Source organism: Capsicum annuum, chromosome 4 (assembly GCF_002878395.1).
Source record: "Capsicum annuum cultivar UCD-10X-F1 chromosome 4, UCD10Xv1.1, whole genome shotgun sequence".
NCBI classification, from domain to species: domain Eukaryota; kingdom Viridiplantae; phylum Streptophyta; class Magnoliopsida; order Solanales; family Solanaceae; genus Capsicum; species Capsicum annuum.
In genome coordinates this window covers 187312564-187333287 of record NC_061114.1, presented here as the reverse complement: position 1 = coordinate 187333287, position 20724 = coordinate 187312564, and the positions used below count along the sequence as shown (strand labels likewise).

Sequence of the window (20724 nt, the reverse complement as noted above, 5' to 3'; positions counted from 1 at the left end):
GAATTTGGTGATAGTGAGAATGTATACATGGGTAAGTAAGTATGATGTATGTCATTACCACAGGTGATGGAAGAACTGACTACTGAATTGTTTCTACATTACTCCCTTTCATTTTCTTATGGTGGAGACTTAATCAGACAATTAGCTCGTTGCTAGCTACCAATATATGTCTCAAAATAATTTGCTCAATCGGGAATATTCATGATGCTATGATGGTTCTAAAATGGTGGTTAGATGCGCGATTTATTCTGGTTGCATCTGCAACCCTTATCATTCCATCTGATCTTGCATTAAAATTGCTTTGCCATTAGGGGCACATGTTAAAGCTACATCTTATAGGAACTCATGATAACTTAGGAACCTCACTATTAAGCAATCCTTAGGGACACGTGGTTTTGAGTCGATTTATAGGATCGCTTGGCAAAGTCTCGGGTCTCATTTTGCAATAGTATGTTGAAACTATATGCAGCAGGAACAGTTGCTGTACTAATTAAAAACATTGGAGGAAAAAGCATCCGAGAGGTGATTTGAGTTTTCCATAAACAATTGAGTCTAAAGAAGTTGGCAAACAGTTACTCTAACATTCATGTATTTTAGACTTTTCAATTCAGAAACATAGTTCAAATGTCATCAGAAAGGGGGATCTCTGAAGAGTAATCTTGAAATCTGACTTGCTATGTTAGCATTTGGTCATTTGTCTCTCAGCTGGTGTGAAACTACTAAGGACCAAGTAGGCATGTCCAGTGAATCTATATTGATATATTTTCTGGTTAGTTGTCTTTGCTACTCAAGTGGACCAAATAATTAATGGAAATGGTTTGGGAGCTTACTGCAAACAACATTATCATGGTTTCCGCTATTGGAAATGATGGACCACTTTATGGTACTCTAGAAAAAAAAAAAAACAGCAGAGCAGATCAAAGTGATGCTATTGGTGTTGGTTCTATTGATTATAGCTATCATGTAGCCTTATTTTCTTCACGTGGAATGAGTACCTGGGAGATTCCTCACGGTTATGGTCGTGTGAAGCCAGACCTTGTTGCTTATGGACGTGACATTATGGGATCCAAAATCAGCACTGGTTGTAAAAGATTATCTGGCACTAGTGTGACCAGTCCTGTGGTTGCTGGCATTGTATGCCTCCTTGTTAGCATCGTACCTAAGAACAAGCGAATGGGCATTCTAAATCCAGCCAGCATCAAACAAGCGCTGGTTGAGGGAGCGACAAAGCTTTCCGGTCCCAACTTATATGAGCAGGGTGCTGGCAGGGTTAACTTGTTGGAGTCATATGAAATTTTGAAGAGCTATAAACCTCGAGCGAGCATCTTTCCCAGTGTTCTTGATTACACTGATTGCCCTTACTCTTGGCCATTTTGCCATCAACCACTTTATGCAGGTGCAATGCTAGTTATATTTAATGCTACTATTTTAGATGGAATGGGTGTAATTGGTTATGTTGAGAGCCCACCTACATGGCATCCTTCCAATCAGGAAGGTAACCTTCTTAGCATCCGTTTTACTTACTCAGACGTGATTTGGCCTTGTAGTGGTTATCTAGCATTCCGCATGCAAATCAACGAAGAAGGATCTCAGTTTTCAGGAGAAATTGAATGCAACATAACTGTCAAAATCTACAGCCCACCAGCTGTAGGCAAAAAGAGTCGGCAAAGTAATACCTGTGTCCTGCACCTGAAACTGCAAGTGATTCCTACACCACCAAGATCTTTACGGAAATTATGTGATCAGTTTCACAATATCAAGTATCCACCAGGTTATATTCCGATAGATTCCTTTGATGTTAGGAATAATTTACTTGACTGCATTCAAATTTTCACTCACTATTTGAACATGCTAAGAGATGCTGGCTACTATATTGAACCTCTTGGCTCCCCTCTCACATGCTTTGATGCTAATCAGTATGGGATGCTTCTCCTTGTCGATCTCGAGGATGAGTACTTTCCTGAAGAGATAAAGAAGCTAAGGGATGATGTCACTAATTTAGGTCTTGGTGTGGCTGTGTTTAATACTGACAAGTATAATGTGGATGCACCAGTTACGGGAGGTGCCAATATTCCTGCTTTGAATGATCTTTTGGCAACCTTTGGAATTGCATTTGGCGATAAAATTCTAAAGTGGTGATTTTGTCCTCTCCAGTAAACAGAATCTGTAGGCATCTGGGACTGACATTTTGAAGTTCCCGAGGGGTGGATACTTGCACAGCTTTCCATTCCTAGATAGATCGCAGAGAACAGCCTCTCAAAATGTCGTATTACTGGGCATGTCCAAGATCGGTTCACCTATTCTTGGACTTTTGGAGGTTGGTGGGGATCGAATTGCAGTATATGAGGACTCTTAACTGTTTGGATAGTAGCCAAATGGTTGCCAATTGTTATTGCCTTTTGAAGAAAATATTAGATTGTACTAGCAGAAATGAAAAAGATCCTGTACTTTTCTCACATTCAGTTAGACAAAATACACCATAATATGTTGACAATAACAAGCTGCCATCCCGCAGAACAGATGGGAATTTTTTCTATGTATTCTAGTGTTGTTGGAAAGGAGTTGATCTGCGAGCGTGACTCAAGATTTGAAGTATGGGGAACAAAGGGTTATAATTTACCGGCCAGGGAAAAGAACCGCAGATTACCCGCCTATCTTGTCAATGACTTAGGTAGGTTAATATTTATTTCAGCACAGAAGAATGGTGATCTTTTGAGAACAAATACTGGAGTTCATTTTACAATGATGATATTGACATGCCTCTTGCTAGTCACTGGTTTGCGCCGGATGAAGAAAGTGATTCTACATTTCTAAGTGAGCTCAGTTGGGAAGTGGTTCTGATAGGATATGGTTGTGGATTGATTATTGGATTTTCCATAGCATACGCCATGCTTTCTTCTCGAAAACCAAATTGGCTCTAGGATAGCTGAAGATTTAGAATATAGAATTAGTATGAGAAGTCGAAAGAAGCTGCGAGAATCTCATCTCATGTCTTGTACCAATCTTAATTAGGCCGAGGATTCTTATAAAAATTCATGTCTTATAGTGTTTTGATCATGTTCTATAAAACACATGCCAAGATCATGTCGACATCAAGTTTTGTTATCTCATGTTTCGTGCTTACACTATCCCTAGGGCTTATCATGAATCTTTTTGACTGCCTTTGCATATCTTATTGAGGAAAAATATTCAACGCGATGTTACGTTCTTTATTCTACACTTTTAGAGCTTCAAAAGTCCCTACCCATCATTCGGGGATGAATGATCCCAAGGGGAGGATAATGTAACACCCCGTACTTTCGAACTAGAATTTAGACCATCGTTCCTACACTTATAGACCCGAACTAAATTATTCCTTGTTAATGTATGTCTGGTGATCACTCCTATAGTATGGGGAAACCTTTGAATATGAATTGAGGTCACAAGAATCCCCTAACTCTAAGACGAGTTGAAAATAATTCTATCGATTAAGTTTTAGTGGACACTTCAACTTGGGTAAACTTTCGCCGACTATAACTTTTGTTAAATAACGAACTGGGTGGCCTGCTATATATCAAATGAAAGGTCTTTGAATCTTCTTTTCAACACAACTGATTTCTTCAATATCAAACATTGGAGTAAAAAGTTATGCCCAATTTACTTCAGCATGTTAGTCTGTCAACTGGGAGACTACTGTGCCTTTTTTTGTTTCCTTAAGGGCATTTTAATCATTTTTCCTCAGCCTAATCTGTCTATAACATGCTTTTTCCACCCCTAGAAGCAAAAATTGCTCCTTTACTCAATTACTCAATTTTTCTCTCAAGAACAAGATCAATCTAAGTTCTCTCAAGATCAAGAATTCCAAGAAACGAATGAAGATCTAGGTTCCATCTTTCAAAACTAAATAATCTAAGGTATGTGGGGTTTATCCTAAAACTACATGGGCTTGTTGACACACTCAAATATGATTTAAATTTTATCAAGCTTGAATTTATAAAGGGGTTTTGAAGTTCATGATTTTTATTATGCATCTGGAATGTTTAGTTATATTGTTGTTTTGGCCTTTAGGACTTTTTCCCCTTAAATTGATTTATACGTATATGTATGAAAAATTGAGATTGAAGATTGCTTGAGAGCACAAATTATGAAATCTCTCTCGTGTGATGAATTAAAGTTTATGATCTTGTTGGAAAAGAGTCGAAATTCATGTTTTATGATTTGAAAGTAGTTTTCTCAATATCATAGTATTTGAACATGATTTAGTGATGATGAGAGGATCTCTTTTCGATGTAATTATATTCTTGCTTTACAGAGAAAGAATTGCATGTGATTGAGAACTTTGATATGACCACCTTGTAATATTGAAATGTTGACAAAGAGAGTTTCTTGCATGTATTTACATGAGTTTTAAGAAAGAGTTTCTTTGAATTGATTTATTGATATGGTGGTTCCAAACCTTATGTTTTGAAAACAGAGATCTTAATATGTTATTAATGGCTCAGAGATGCGACTTGCAAGTCAATGGTATGACGATACCATATAAATGTATGCCATAACAAAGCTAGAGTTTCTGAGAGTTTGATTTCAGAGATTGAAAGGTTTTAAAGAGTCAAAAATAGGCTTAAAGAGGGTTAGGTGGTTAACCAAAGAAGGCTTGAGTTCAAGTGACTCTTAGCCTAAAATCATATTTTGCCGATACGGTATATTATTATTGTACGCTGGCGACAGCCTTGTGGCGTAGTAGAGATAGAGACTCCGACCCTTGCGGCAAACTTGGATTGGGGGCTTGGCTGCCGAGTTAATGACAGATTCCCATATAGCCCATGGAATTTCAAAGTTTTAGGGTATACCACCTAGCGTAGAAGTAAAAACAAAGAGTATGTCACAGAGTTCAAATGATTTTGCAGAGTCTTTTAAATATGCCCATGTGATTCTTACCATATGATATATTTATGACCTGTTTTAAATTGCTCTCTTTTATGTTGAATAAAAAATTATTATTTTGGATTTGCTTTACGTACCAGTACAACTGTATTGACCTTTACCTTCCAGGGTCTGAGGATCAATTTAGAGGTCCGGCTAAGTAGTAGAGTTTTTCGAGAGAAACGAACTGTGCAGTGGTGAGCCTTCCTTATTCCAGAGGGCCTGTTTATTCAGAATATGTTATTTATTTTGTTTTGGGTCCACTGGGGGCCTCGTCCTAGATTCAGACAGTTGTCATTTTAACATGTAATAGAGATTTCGTATACTGGTTCAGAGGTTGTCTAGTTGCTGTTGAATTTTATTCTTCATCGTTGAAATGAATTCAGAGTATGACCATGATCCCGTATTAAATTATATTTTCACATCTTCTTTTATTGTATGAATATTGTGCATGACTACCAGATAGAGAAGGGTGTCCAGGCCTTTATGGTTCGAAATGCTCGTTACGGCTAGGCCTCGGTTCGGGTCGTGACAATGATGGAGTCCAAGCCTAAAAGCTGCTGGAACATTTGCGCATATATTAATCACCAAAACTGTTGAGTGTAGCAGCTTCTTCCAGGACAGCTCCTTGTCTTCATTTTCTATCAAGTGAGTCAACTTATGAAACTCCGCATCTGCTCCAGATCTCCTTATCCTTCTTAGGACTAATTTTTCCTCCTCCATGCAATGGTGCTTAATGAGATAGCGTGGTGTCTCATTAAGCAAAAATGACAATAGAAACACTGGAGACGCAAACATGGCACATGCAACCAGACTCCACCGCCATCCATTTATGAAATTTTGGGATGCAGCTAGATTTATTTCTTTAGCCACAAAGGCACCGCATATGAGCATGAAGAAGAAGACAAACTACATACAGTCTTGGGCATATCCTATACTCATCTAATGGCATATGGTGGGAATTACCTGCACTGATATTTATTGAGTTGGTAGATTGAATAAACATACTTTAGTATATTAAATGAAAGTGTACGTACGAACCAACCTGATGCAGGAACCCACACCAAATCCACTGATTATTAACCCGATGAATTCGAGAATGACATCAGGAAACCACGCAGTCAGCAGGCTCCCAAAAATCACAAGGGCCGATCCATAAGTAAGGACCTGCCTGCGGCCCAAAGAGTCGTCCAATCTATATGAATGCCCTATTGATACAAGATCCGCGAGCGGGACTACAATTGTGAAGGCAAGAAGTGTGAAGTTGATGTAGGTATCGAACATGTCAAAAGGTTCTTTTTCGTCTCTTTCATGAAGTCTTTCTGAGAATTTTGCGAGCAATCTTTCTATGCCTATAAATCCACCGATACAATGATCATAGAGAATTTTTTAAAAGATTTTTTAGGCATTATTTTTGTGTATACCATAGATGCATGGTGGAATTAGATGTTTCATTGTATTGGAGTACTTAAACATTATATGAAGGATTTCTGTTACTAAGATAACACTGCTATGATAATTACAAATAACTATAATAAAGAATCTTCCCCATACTTATTAAGGAATGTCTGTTCACTGAGTCATGAATAGTACCTTCTAAAATCATAACAAAAAAGGAATAGAGCACACTCTTTTTCTTTAAGCACTGAATTACATGTAAGTATTTAGTATTATGATGATTGTTTAGTGCTACATTACCTTGCACTTAAATTTATTGAATTAGCTCTTTCATTCTTGTTACTTTAAACATGAATATTGATCTTTATTACCTTTTGACAGGACCTGATTACTGATCTTGTGACGAGTTTGATAATATAGAAGATTCTAAACAACTTAAGGCAATTTTCAAGCTTATTAAGTGCATTATCATTAACACTAGTGTATACTTCGTTGGGAAGCTCTAACTGAAGTACTGCATAGGCTATCTGCTAACTTATAGTTCTAATGGCTATTTGTTTTATATCAATAATATAACCAGTTCAAAGAAAAGGCTATAGTTTTATAGCAATATTTCTCTGTACCTTAATACATTATCGATTTAGGTAATTTACCAGTTTCTTGCTTCACATCCTCATTTTTAACTATATCTTTCCATTTTGGCCAATAATTAGGGGACCTGAATTTCATTTGCATAAGTATTTTAAAAATCCAATTGCTTTTAAGCAAATCAAAAGAGGACTACAACTGCTTCCGTAGGCGTGTGTTGGAAATCAAGAATTATCTTTTGATTTTCTTTTTTCCAAATAAGTATTTGTAGACAAGCAGAAAAGAGCACTAAAATTCTTTTGGTTCATTATCACTATTCTTATAATCTGGAAGGAGGCCAGGCAAGTTGATGGTGAAGGACAACAATGAATGGAACACTGGTTGGTCGAGCCAATTACAATTTGCACACAATTAATCCAGAATAGGATCAACTTCGTCTAAGAAATTTTCAACACTAAAATTTTTCTTTCGCTCACACTTCTGCAGAGACTCAGGAACCAAAAGGGCGACCTCTCTAAGAAAAAATGTCAAAACAGACACCTCTTCTTTGAGATATCCCAAATTGAACAATTCACTCATATTACAGTGATCGACAAACCAGTCCTTTAACGACTGGATATCAAATAGAAAGTTTTGGTATGTCAAAACGGATACTCTGTTTTGATATTTTTGCTTAAAAAGGTGGCGCTTTTGACTCCGGACTCATGTCTCTCTTATATTCTTGTGTTTTCCTTAAAAAGGTGGCCCTTTTGACTCCGGATTCATACCTCCCTCATATTCTTCAGTTTTGCACTCACACTTCTTTTTCAATCTCTCACTTCTTTCTTGCTTTCTGTTTTTACACACAACTCAAATGGAAGGACCTAGCTAGCTTAGGTATAATTCCACTTATTTTGTATAACTACTCTTTTCAGTATATTTTTAGACTTCTTCTAGTGGTTCTGTTTCAATTATTTCTTATAAGATTTTGAGTTGGTGATGACTTTTTAATATTAGTTGCTGATTATCTGCTTCAACACATTCAAAAGGTGATAATATTTGATAGGTCCGGGGGAAAACGTATTAACCTCTATTGATACAAGTATGATCATGATCATGACACTTTTGAGTATTTTTGAAGACTAGTCACTAAAGGGCCCTTTTGTTATTTTATCTATTATTGTAATGTAGTTTAAATAGAATATTGTAGGGTTTATTTATTTAGTTGATCATTATTATTGAAGAATACTTCTCTTAGAGTGAGAGAGAGTCCAATTGAAACTAGGGCATACATAAAGGTGGATTCTCTTGTGTGTTGCATTTTGCTTGATATGTTGGTGCTTGGGTGGTGGACGCCTCTCTTGTGTCAATTGTAAGAGTTAGGTGTTTGTTGTGTGAAGTTTTAAAGGTCCAAGAGTAGAATATGCTTTTGGGTTGTTAAGACTACATCAATACTTGTCAACTATCTATCTTGTATCTTGTTTTAGTTTCGGTTTCTTATGTTGTTAATGTAACCCGTTTGTTCTTATTGCTATTGTAATATTGTGGAGCTTCATCTTGTGTTGCTAAACTTGTTGTTGGCTGGCTGTTTTGGTATATTAACACCTTGTATCCTCTTCTTTCTAGTTCTAGATAGTGAATCCGAGAGAGGTCCCCATTTGGTCCACAATTTGTTGTGATTTATGGACTATTTTGGGGTGTGATTTCGTGTTTCCTTATTTGTTCCGTATCATTTGGTATCAGAGCAAGGTTTGATTTTGTTCCAACAAAATCAATCTTGGGATTGTTATCTTGAAAAAAAGTTATTGTTCACGTTTTTAGGGTCTTTCAAAAAATTTGATTTTTGTGTGTTTCTAGTGTTAGATCTTGTTCCCTAACACTATTAGAGTATAGAAATTGAAAATCCCCAAAAAAAAAGAAGTGTCAAAATGGAAAATCCCCCAAAAAATATACTAAACTCGTTTTTGACCCTAGGTCAAATTTTGAGTTTTTGATTTTGTGATTTTCTTGTTTTTTAGTGTTAGATTTGTGTTCTTTAACATTATAGGAATATAGAGTTCGAATTTGAGCTAAATTGGAGGTTATTTGAGCCATCCACCAATGTTGAGCTTGAGTTTGAAGAAACTTTAAGGTGGGATCTCATTGTGGGAGGCTGTTTTGAATAACGTGTATTTTGTGTTGTAGGTTTTGCATTGTATTGTTGTGTGTGACGTTGTAGACTGATTTGGTATCTTGATTGGACCATAACTTGAAGGGTTATTTTCGATACCACCACAATGGAGCCCAAGGCTTCAAATGCTCAAACAATGGATAATAATGCCATCAATCTCATTTTGGCTCGCCTTGAAACTATGTCCCGAGATGTGGCTTGGTTGAATGTGGGTCTTGAGAAATTAGATACAGATGTGGCATCAATAAGTGGGAGATTAGAACGTGTAGAAAGCCAAAGGAGTCTACCTTCTACCCCTCAAAATATTTCCTCAACTAATACTCCCGAGACCTTGCACCAAATGCAATATACACCAATTGCCATAAATCAAACCAATCTTTACTCCCGAAGCCAAGAACAAGAGAGACCAAACCATCCTTTACTCCACCAAGTCCAACAAGAAGGGCTTGGAATCTAAATACCATCACCAAACCTGAACCCTCCCATCCAAACTCCACTTGACCAAAGACCTCACTATCTAAATCCAATCCCGCCACTACAAGCTCCACTTAACCCAAATAGACCCATCTATATTGAGGGCTATGGTAGGGGAGGACAACACGATGGTTATGGGCCGTATAATTATTTTTACTTGAGGGAAGAAATAATGAGGCGTAGACATAGGGAGTTAGGCCGAGAGGTGAGAGATAGCCACCCAAACCGAGATATAGGTCTAAATTCCATCAAAGTGAGCCTTCCCGTTTTCAAAGGTGAGAGTGATCTCGAAGCCTACCTTGCATGGGAGTCATCTTGTGACAAGATCTTCCAACTTAATTATCTCACCGAAGAAAAAAAAGTTGTTATGCTATAGCTTACTTCGAAGGGTATGCTAATACATGGTGGGAGTATGTTAAACGGTTTGGGAATGAGATGATTGGGGGACAACCTCCTCTTTGGTTTCAATTGAAGAACCTTATGCAACAAAGGTACTTTCTCGAGACTTATAGGCATGAGCTCCTTGCTAAATTGTACAATTTGAGGTAAGGGAACAAGAGTGTCATGGCTTACTACGATGAATTTCAACAATTGATGTTGAAACTTGACCACCGAGGTGAGAAAGTAAGTCATGACATTGTCTGCTTCAAGGTTGGATTAAACAAGGACATCTCCACTTGCATCACAATTCACAAATTCGATACCATAGATGGCATCTTCTATGCGGCTTTAGAGGTTCAGAGGGAGCTCAAAGATAACTCATTCATGGCTACCCAACCCAAGGCCACCAAGGTTGTCCAAAAACATCCTCCAAGGTATGAAAGTAAATTGAATTCTACTTCCAATCCCAAGGGATTTCAATGCTTCAAATACCAAGGGTGGGGGCACAAGGCTAGTGAGTGCCCAAACCGGAGGAACGTGATCCTAAGGGAGGGAAAATTGTACTATCTTAGGAATAGTAATTGAATCATCTAAGGTTGATGGCAAGGCTCAAGATGGAGAGCAAAAAGAGGTTAAAATGCAAGGCAAGAAAGATGTAGAAGATTTGTGGCCATGTGAAGGAGATTGTGAAGTGCCTTTGTAAAAGAGGTGAGGTTATGAATTTGTGGCAAATTCCTCTCAAGATGGAGAGGATGATACAAGTATGATCATGATCATGACACTTTTGAGTATTTTTGAAGACTAGTCACTAAAGGGCCCTTTTGTCATTTTGTCTATTATTGTAATGTAGTATAAATAGAACATTGTAGGGTTTAGTTCTTTAGTTGATCATTATTATTGAAGAATACTTCTCTTAGAGTGAGAGAGAGTCCAATTGAAACTAGGGAATAACATAAGAGTGGATTCTCTTATGTGTTGCATTTTGCTTGATACGTTGGTGCTTGGGTGGTGGACGCCTCTCTTGTGTCAATTGTAAGAGTTAGGTGTTTGTTGTGTGAAGTTTTAAAGGTCCAAGAGTAGAATATATTTTTGGGTTGTTAAGACTACATAAACACTTGTCTAACTATCTATCTTGTATCTTGTTTTAGTTTCGACTTCTTGTGTTGTTAATGTACCCCATTTGTTCTTTTTGGTATTGTAATATTGTGGAGCTTCATGTTGTATTGCTAAACTTATTTTTGGCTGGCTGTTTTGGTGTATTAACACCTTGTATCCTCTTCTTTCTAGTTCTAGATAGTGAATCCGAGAGAGGTCCCCATTTGGTCCACGATTTGTTGTGATTTGTGCACTGTTTTGGGGTGTGATTTTGTGTCCCCTTGTTTGTTCCATATCATCTATGGACCCAATTAAATCATGGAGGCATTACTTGATCCACAGATCGGGAAGTTGTATTAGAGAGCTCAAGGATAATTATTCCCCTTGATTATACATTCTTTATATAAGGAATATCTACAGGTTCTCTTAGACACTCCTGGAATTTAGACTAGACCTGTTCGTTCCTAGATGGTGATTCATTAAGAGCTCAAAACATGTATAGGCCTTTCTTTCGGTGGTAAAACTGGGATGCCCCAAGGGGGTTGCTACGGCTAATCCTTTTTATGGAAAAGTCCTACAATTTACATCCATAGATATGCGACACATATATTGTAAATCAGAGTAGATACATGATTTTTCTTTCTTAATTTGGTTTTGATATCAGTTGTAGACACATGAATTACACAATTTTCCAATAAAAAGGAAAAGTACCTGCACCAGTTGTGCACAACCAATGCTTAGCCCCCCAAACATTGCCAGTAGCTTACATGCAAAAAAGGTGTTAAAGTGTGACTGGCTCTCAATGTTACTGAAATTCAAGGAAAAATATATATATATATACACAACAACAACAAACCCAGTGTGTTCCCTCACATATTTATATATATATATATGTATGTAAATGTTATAATGGCATATATAGTTAATAGTATTAACCTAATACAATGACAAGTACCTAGTACACTTAAGAATATATGTGGTGATTTATCAAGCATTACTTATTGAGTTGACTGAGAGCTCAAATATACCTGGGGCTGACCTGTGATGCTAGAGAACCGACATTTCCTACCTCTGGTTCCAATGGAATGGGCTCAGGCTATCGCTTGATTCAGTATGTATTTCCCCCTAAGAAATTAACCCGAAGATCATTTATGCGTTTGCTTTTTCCCATTATCATTGAGCTATAACTGTTTTCTTAATCAATGAATTAAGAGCACTTGGTACAGTTCATTAGAGTATATGAAGAGACCGAACTTAGAGAATATGAGGAGATAAAGGTACTGTCAGTATTTAATTGAGGGAAACTACGAAGGTAGAGGTTGTTGAGTGAAAAAGAAGATCATCATTGGAAACACATGGACTCGATTATATTGGCACATAATTACCTCCTTATTCATTTGAATGAAGCCTATCAAAGTACATATCTCTGCATTATTAGATGTCGATTTTCCTTTCAAGCTTGTATGCAACTTGTGTTCTTTACATACCAATTAAAATATCAAAATGCAGAGAGTACGTATATGCGATGAATGTAGTGGCAAATGGCCAAAGATAAATGTTAGAGATATTAATAGTAGGAACAAATTTAAATACACAACATATCCATAGTATTCCCACGAAGTGGGGGAACAAATTTAAATTCTACTAGAATATTATTTGATTTTGAACTTTGCTCACACATTAGCTTTGTTTGAAGGGATGAAATCAATATACAGAAGTGGTCTGAGTTTCCTTATGAAGTTCCAATTCGAAGTGCTAAAGGAAAATGGGGCACAATCTTTAGCTTTGTTTGTACGCATGAAAACCTGAATAATATATGGGAGGAGTAAACCAGAACAATAGCAGGCTTTCCTCTCCGTGGTAGAATTTATTGAAGGAGAAATTCAATGGTAGAGAAGATCACTGAACAGCTAGCTTGTTGCTCATCTAAACTGCCTTTCCTTGCAGGAAGGCTCTAACTTATCAAGTCAGTCATGTTTGGCCTTCAGACTTACTGGGCACAGATCTTCATGCTGCCAAGAAGATCTTAAAGATGATTGAGAGAGTATGCAAAATCTTCATATGGACATGGTCTCAAATTATGCCGAAAAGGGCACTTATATCTTGGGACAAAGTATGTATGCCCGAAGCAGCTGGTGGCCAAACGTATTGAAGGAGCAGTCCTAAAATTGTTAAGGGCCATCTCTAAGAAGGACTGTTTATGGATTAGGTGGGTACAACGCTATTACTCCCTCCGTCCCAAATTATGTGTCGTCATTTCCTTTTTGGCCAGTCCCAAAAAGAATGTCGCCTTTCTTTATTTGATAATTTTTTAAATACACAATTACAATTTTACCTTTAGTGGGCCCACTTGATCTTAAATACTATTACTCCTTTTTTTATTTATTTTTTCAATTAAAAGTGGTCCCACTTGATTCTAAATACTATTACTCCTTTTTTTAAGAAGGGTAATTTTGTAATTTTAACAAAGTCAATACTTATTTCTTAAATATCGTGTCCGATCAAATGACAACACATAATTTGGGACGGAGGAAGTATTAAAATAGGCTAATGTTGAAACCTGTGTTATTCATGGTAATGCAACATGATGGGTAACCTGGAAGGTGGCAGAATCCAAACAGTATGCTTTGTAAGCTGATACTCCCTCCATTTCGAAATAAGTGAATTGTTGGGGTATTTATTAGTGTTTCAAAATAAGTGAATCATTGAATTTTTTTCTAAATTTGCCCTTATGATTTGACAACCAATTAACTTTTGAAATGGTATTACAAGGTCAACTTTTTTTTTTGTGGTAAAAATGGAAAGTTATGTTAAATTTGTCTTTAATGCTTTTTCTTTAATATGTGTGCCAAAATCCAACAATTCATTTATTATGAAACGGAGGGAGTACTATTCAAGGTGACCTCGGGACAAGACTACAGTCAGTGGTAAAGAATGGACAATTTCTCCATAAAAACTATATACCTCCACCTAGTCCCATAATATCAAAGAGTCCCTTGGAAAGAATAGACTTGTAGCAGAATATGCAATGTATGTCCATGTAACACCTCATATTTTTGGGTTAGAGTTTGAACCGTCGTTCCTACATATGTAAACTTAAACTCAATGGTTTCTAATTAGAAATAAGTGTGAATAATTATTGTTTTTTGGTGGGAATATCTTTGGAGATGGTTTGAAGTCTTAAATATCACTTTGCTTAAAGTGAAGATTAGCACTTTCCTATCTATTGAATTTTGATATACGATTTTTCTTGGGACAAGTTCCAACGATTGGGTATAGTTCCAATGAATATTACTCTTAGAATATAACAAGTTATGTTTCCCATTATATATCAAAGAAAATCTCTTCGAGTCCTCTTTCAAACGCAATTAGCCGTTTGCCAATCTGAGCTCGGAGTCAAAAGTTATGAGTGTTTTAGTGAGACATTGTTCAGGATGAGTGATTGAGTCGTGCAACAATGTTGGTGCACCGTGTTTGGAGCCGCGAAGCAAAGCTTTTTCTCCACGTTTGGGCCCGAGGTGCGGTCTTTCTTTCCCAGATGTTAAAACACATTTTTTCAACTTTAAATCAAGGGCAAAAAGGTCCTTTAACCCCCTTTAACTCCCTCTATCCATCATATAACCCTAAAATTGTCCCAAGACCAATTGAAAGCCCCCAAACCCTCACCCTCTTCCTCCCAAGATCATCAAGGACGGATTTATCTATTCTTAAGCATGTAGATTCCAAACTCAAGTTTATTATTCAATTTTCTTTCGTCAAAAGGTATGTGGGACTATCCTAACTCTCATGGGCAAATGTTTAATGTCTTAAAAAGTTTTAAAATGAATATATATGTATAGGTAATGAGTTTTGGAAACCGTTTGAAGAACATGCATCATGAAACCATGTTTAATGAAATTATGTAATTACAAGAGTTTTTTTTTCCATGAACTTGAGTTATAGTCATGTGTACATATGTTAATGAGTTTTGAAAAGTGCTTTAAGAGCACAATTTACGAAATTCCCCTTACATGATGAAAGTATAGTCTTAACATGTTATGATTGCAGTTTGAGTTTTAATGCTTAATATCACTTATGAATTTTGATGTGGATTTGAGGGCATGAACTATAAGTCCCCATTTTTCAATCATGAGATTCATTTTTGACAAGTATTAGGGTTGTTTTATGAACGATGATCATTCTTGAGTTTTAAATTCCTCTTTATCTATTATGCATGGTTAATTTATATTTTTCCAAAGAGGTGATTATTATTCTAAATGCTCTTGTTTCCTAATGAAGAATTGCCTGTGTTTTATATAATAGTTGGCCAGCACATGTTAAAGTATTGAAAAGAGATTATTTTACATAAATTTCATATGCTATTTGAAATAATAACTCTCACATGATGTTTAAATCTTTTGGGTAGTCATTAACATGCTTTTGAATAAGAAGGGTTATAGATATAATATGATATGATATGTTATGATATGGTATGATATGATATGACTTACAAGTCTGGGTATGACGATATCTTGTTATGATATACCCTTAACAGAATAAGAAATGAACTTTTTATAAGCATGAAGCATGATTTTTAAGAGGCTAAAAATGGACTCTAAGAGAGCTAAATGTTTACCCAAAGAAGGCACGAGTTCAAATAATTCATTACCTAAAATTGTGTTTTGCCAACACAGAATTATGATGTCCTGAAATATGGATTGTATGCTGGCGACGACCCGGTGGCAAATTAGGTTAACAGTTGTAAGTTTAACTGCGTCGGGTTGTAAGTTCAACTATTTGGGATTAATGGAGAAGTTCAACTAATTTTTAGCCAAGCTAAATTATTAGCATAGTCAAAAATTAACTAGTTGGAGTTTGATTCTAAATAATTGAACCCTTAATTTAATTTAAGAGCTTCTATTTTCATCGACGCTAAACAATTCTCTTAGATAAAGCATTGTCATCTTATTTAAAATTGGAAACTAAGAAAACATAAAACATTTATCAATTTAAGCATGATTTTGACATAAATCAGTTTCTAAAATGTTTTCTTAAGTAGTACGATATAATTTTATATAACTAGATATGGAAATATATATTTCACTTAAAATCACAAAGTTAACCTGAAATTAATTTCAAAAAACATTTAGTTTTACTAAAACAATTATTTTGAAATTGTTTAAAATAGTAAAAGGTCATAGAATTGATTTGAACTAGGGAGGGTCAAAATTTCATTGTCAAGAAATAGGATTCTTTTCTGAGAGTATTGGGATAAATATGCAGGGAAAGAACCTAAATATACAACATTACATTGTTTAACGCAAGTTATAGCAAATTCTTTTAGTTTGCAGCTTATAACAATTTTTTTTTTAAATAGAATTTTTAGTTTTCAAAAATATGTTTTCTATTCGGTAAAAAAAAATATATTATACCCTTAAAATAGATGGTCGGTATTAAAGGATGTCAATCACCCAATTTCTCTCAAACTATTTTAAAGAAGATTTTTCTTCTCCAAAAATATTTTTCTTCTACAACGATAGTCTTCTTCAAAAAATCATCAAAATACACTAATTAAAACACAAAAACTCTTCATTAAGGATGGTATTTAAGGCGTTGAATTGGATTAACATACTAACTAAAGTATTTTAATTAAAATTGCAGTTATTCAATGAAAAAAATTGAAATCAATGGACTGATTGTGTGAAAACATGGAGGGTGATAATTTACATTCAATCATTCTACAACATGCAGGCAGATAGGATATCACGGGTATTCTTTTATATTTTTAATCATAATCTCTCAAATAATTTTGGTATTTATGATGAGAAATTTTATTATAATACTCTATTAAGCATTTTAATTGAAGTTGAAGTTATTCAAAATGAAAAAAATGAAAAAGACAGAGCAATTTTTTCATAATATGAATGATGACAATTTACATTCAATCATGATACAATATACAGGAAGCTGGAATGTCACATATAATTTCAATCTTTTTCAATATTTAAATTCTTCAAATTCCATACATAAAATTATGTTGATTTGATTATATTTTATTTGTTTTGTATTGATTTTAAAAAGTGCATATGCAAGTTTCAAATTCAAAAAAAATATTTATTATTCAAAAACACAATAAAATGACCTGATCAATGTGATTGCATATTGGTGTGTAGGTATATTTGAATCAAGAAAGCTAAATAGAAATTTCTTCATCAAGTATCCATTATGTATAACATTGAGGGATATGACTATGGATGTAATAGTGTGATATCGAATTCATTGTCGATGAAAATAATTTACATTCAACTAAAGAAATTTAGGATATAATAGATCTATATTCAAATAATTGCTTGGGGCCAAAGCAATAATCATTCAGATATAGATGAGCTACAAATTCAACCATTAAACATGATGTGATTAGTTATTTTTATTTTATCATTAAGATACGCATTGTATTGTATTGTATTGTATTGTGTTGTGTTGTATTGTGTTGTGTTGTGTTGTGTTGTGTTGTATTGTGTTATGCTGTATTCAAGAGGTATATAGATTACTATTGTAAGAAAAAGGTATATATATATATAGATGTCCCATATAATGTGATTAGTTTTTTCGTATTTTATGAAAAAGTATTTAAAAAGATACTTCATGACGTGATTAGTTGTTTCACATTGTGAAAATGATATCTAAATTGATATCAGAAGCAGTGAATTTATTTAATATGTAGTATGATATTTTAGGCATCAGGTAATGTATTGCTTCAAAGATTGGGTTTTTGCCAACATGTGTTATTGAGAACTTTGTAGATAATTTATCTACTTCATGTAGCAATGAAATGACTATGTATATTGATATCACCTAATTAGAATATCATAATTCAAAAAATATAAGTTTGTATATTTATTTCATACACTAAAATAAATAATAACATATACTATTCGGTGAAACTCGATTTCTAAACCAACTTCTACAATCATTATACTCATTCCATGTAAATATAACATGTAAGAAACTATTTTGTAAACCTTGAGCGAAATATTGATATTTCATATTGATTTTATACTAGTTTCATACATGAAAATTCTAAAAAAAATATTTTGTTCAATTTATATACTCACTCAAATTGAAGTAACTTTGAATTCCAAAGAAGAAATATATGATGGGAAACCCAGCTTCACACGCAAGACATATATCGTTTAGTGAAAACTAAGAGAAGAAAAATTAATTTTTGGTAAAGAGAGTAAATTAATGATTACAAAATTTTTTATCAGTAAAGTTACAATGAAAAATCATGTATGTTTTGAAATAGTAACTTAATTAATAAAGTTAAAAAAAATCAAGTATCGTGTATCAATATAAAATAATATCTTTACCATATTTTGCTCCTTAATTTAAGAACAGATTTTTTAAACTTAATCAATAAAATTAAAAGCAGAGATGGTTATTGATACCAATATTAACACTTTCCATAATTATCAAAAGATTTAATAAAGAGAAATAAATATAAAAGGCTATAAATAAAGAGATAATGTGAATATTACTTAAAAAAATGATTTGCTATTATTTAGAAAATATTAATTTTTTAACATTGCTATAACTTGCAGTAATTTCTTTAATTCAATAATTACTGGAAAATGCTGCTATAATTTGCAATAAACAACCTAATAAGTATATTTAAGATAATTTTTACCTTCGAGTAATCATTTATTTTCGACACTAACGTATAGAGCAGGCGTAATGGCATTGGGCCAACTATACAAGCTTAACTTATAATAGGCTCAAATTATAGTGGTCCAAATCGGTCATCCATTGATGAAAGGTTGTATATTATTTTATGGGCAAATCGTATAAATATAATGTAACACCCCGCATCTTCGGGCTAGAATTTAAAACGTAGTTCCTACTCGTATAGACCCGAACTAAATGATTCCTTATTAATATATGTGTGGTGATCAATTTTATAGTGTGGGAATACCTTTGAATAGGAATTGAGGTAACAAAAAATTCCCTAACTCAAAGACGTGAAAACTTTTCTATCGATTAATTTTAGTGGATGTTTCAACTCTGGTCAAATTCCATCACCTATTACTCCTAGAATATGAAGAGTTAGAGGGCCTACTATATGAAATGAAAGGTCTTCAAGTCTTCTTTTCAACATATCTGACGGTTCATTAATTAGAGTCTAGAGTCAAAAGTTATAAGTGTTTGAATGAGACACTGTCCAGGCTTAGTGATGGCTTAGGTACTGCAAACTTTAATTTTTGCCATAGGTTTACGACGCAAAACTTAAGGATTTCCATGGGGTTTGGGCCTCAAACCCTATGGTCTGCGGTGTATCAACTCCGTTTTGAGTTATTTCAAGGGAAATCAAGTCTTTTTAAATTCCAAAACTATCCCTAAACATCAATAGAAGAAATTAGAGTCATTAGTAATGTTTTAACTCTCTTAAATCACCAGTTAATCTTCAAAAAATACAATATGAGAAAACCAACTTAGGGTTAAATATTCAAGCTTAAGGGATCAACCTTTTTCTCGAATTCTTCATCGATTAAGGTTCGTAGGGCTTTCCTAAACAACATGAGCATGGATAAATCATTATATTAATATTTTGAATGTTGACAAATCATGTTTTCATGAAGATCTTAAATTATATTAAAATGTAAGCATTGTAAATCCTTCTAATGATATATGATTTTGGTCTTAAGGCCTTACGTTGAATTCAAACTTTACTCGTATCTATGTATAAATCTATTTTCAGTTTTGAAGTATGAATCGAGAGCATGAAGAATGAACTTCCCTCCCCCATTATGTACCTTTTTGATTTCACAGTTAAGGGTTATTCAATTTCATGATTTAAAGCATGAGCCAACGGTTTTACTATCAAATATGAACTTTATGTTGGTTGGGAATTGAAGAGAGGGATGTTTTCTTGTGTTTAAATACAAAACATAATAATTGAAGGAATTACGTGATCATTTTGAGAAATTGACCACCATTGGTTGAAATGTTAAAAAGAGAGAGTCATTGCATAGTTTGGCATATGTTTCGAAATATAAGTCCTCTTGTATTATTTGAATGTTTTGTGGTATGAACATTATTTTTAATGAAAGAACTATGATACGATTATGATATGGCTTAAACTTATGACTTGCACATCTTGGTATGACAATTTCAGATAATGCAATAATAGGCTTAGAACAAAATAGAAGCCAAATTTTGATTAGATTTTTAGAATTTGAGTTTTGAAAGATGCATATTCAGAAAAGGTTAAAAATGGGCTTAAAAGATGTTAGGTGTTTACCCGAAGAAGGAACGAGTTCAGAAAACTCTTTGCCCAAAATCATATTTTTCCAATACGGGTTATTATGTCCCCAAGGGGGATTATACGCTGGCCTAGTGCCCTGTGGCGTATCAGAATGAGAAGCTCCATCCCTTGCGGCAAACATAGGTTGGGGTCTTGGTGGCCGAGTCAAGAGCGAATTTCATATAGCCCGTGGAATATCAAACTTATACGGTGTACCCCCTAGCTTAGAACTAAGACAAAGATGTTGAGTTGAGATTTACAGAAATATTTTAAAAGCCTATTTATTATGCCCATGGATTTTCAAATATTTTATGATGGCATACTTTTCATGAAATGCTCTCACTTACTTTAAATACCAGTATTTTATTTTTGGATTATTCTGCATACCAGTATATTTGTATTGACCTTCTATATTTTAGGATTTGAGGCACAGTCCCGAGGTCCCACTGAGCTGTAG

The 20724-nt window shown here is 34.6% G+C and overlaps 1 pseudogene; it reads left to right on the top strand.

Moving 5' to 3' along the window:
• The first annotated feature begins 807 nt into the window (after positions 1–807).
• LOC107868776 overlaps positions 808–20724 on the top strand; it is a 34172-nt pseudogene continuing 14255 nt past the window's right edge.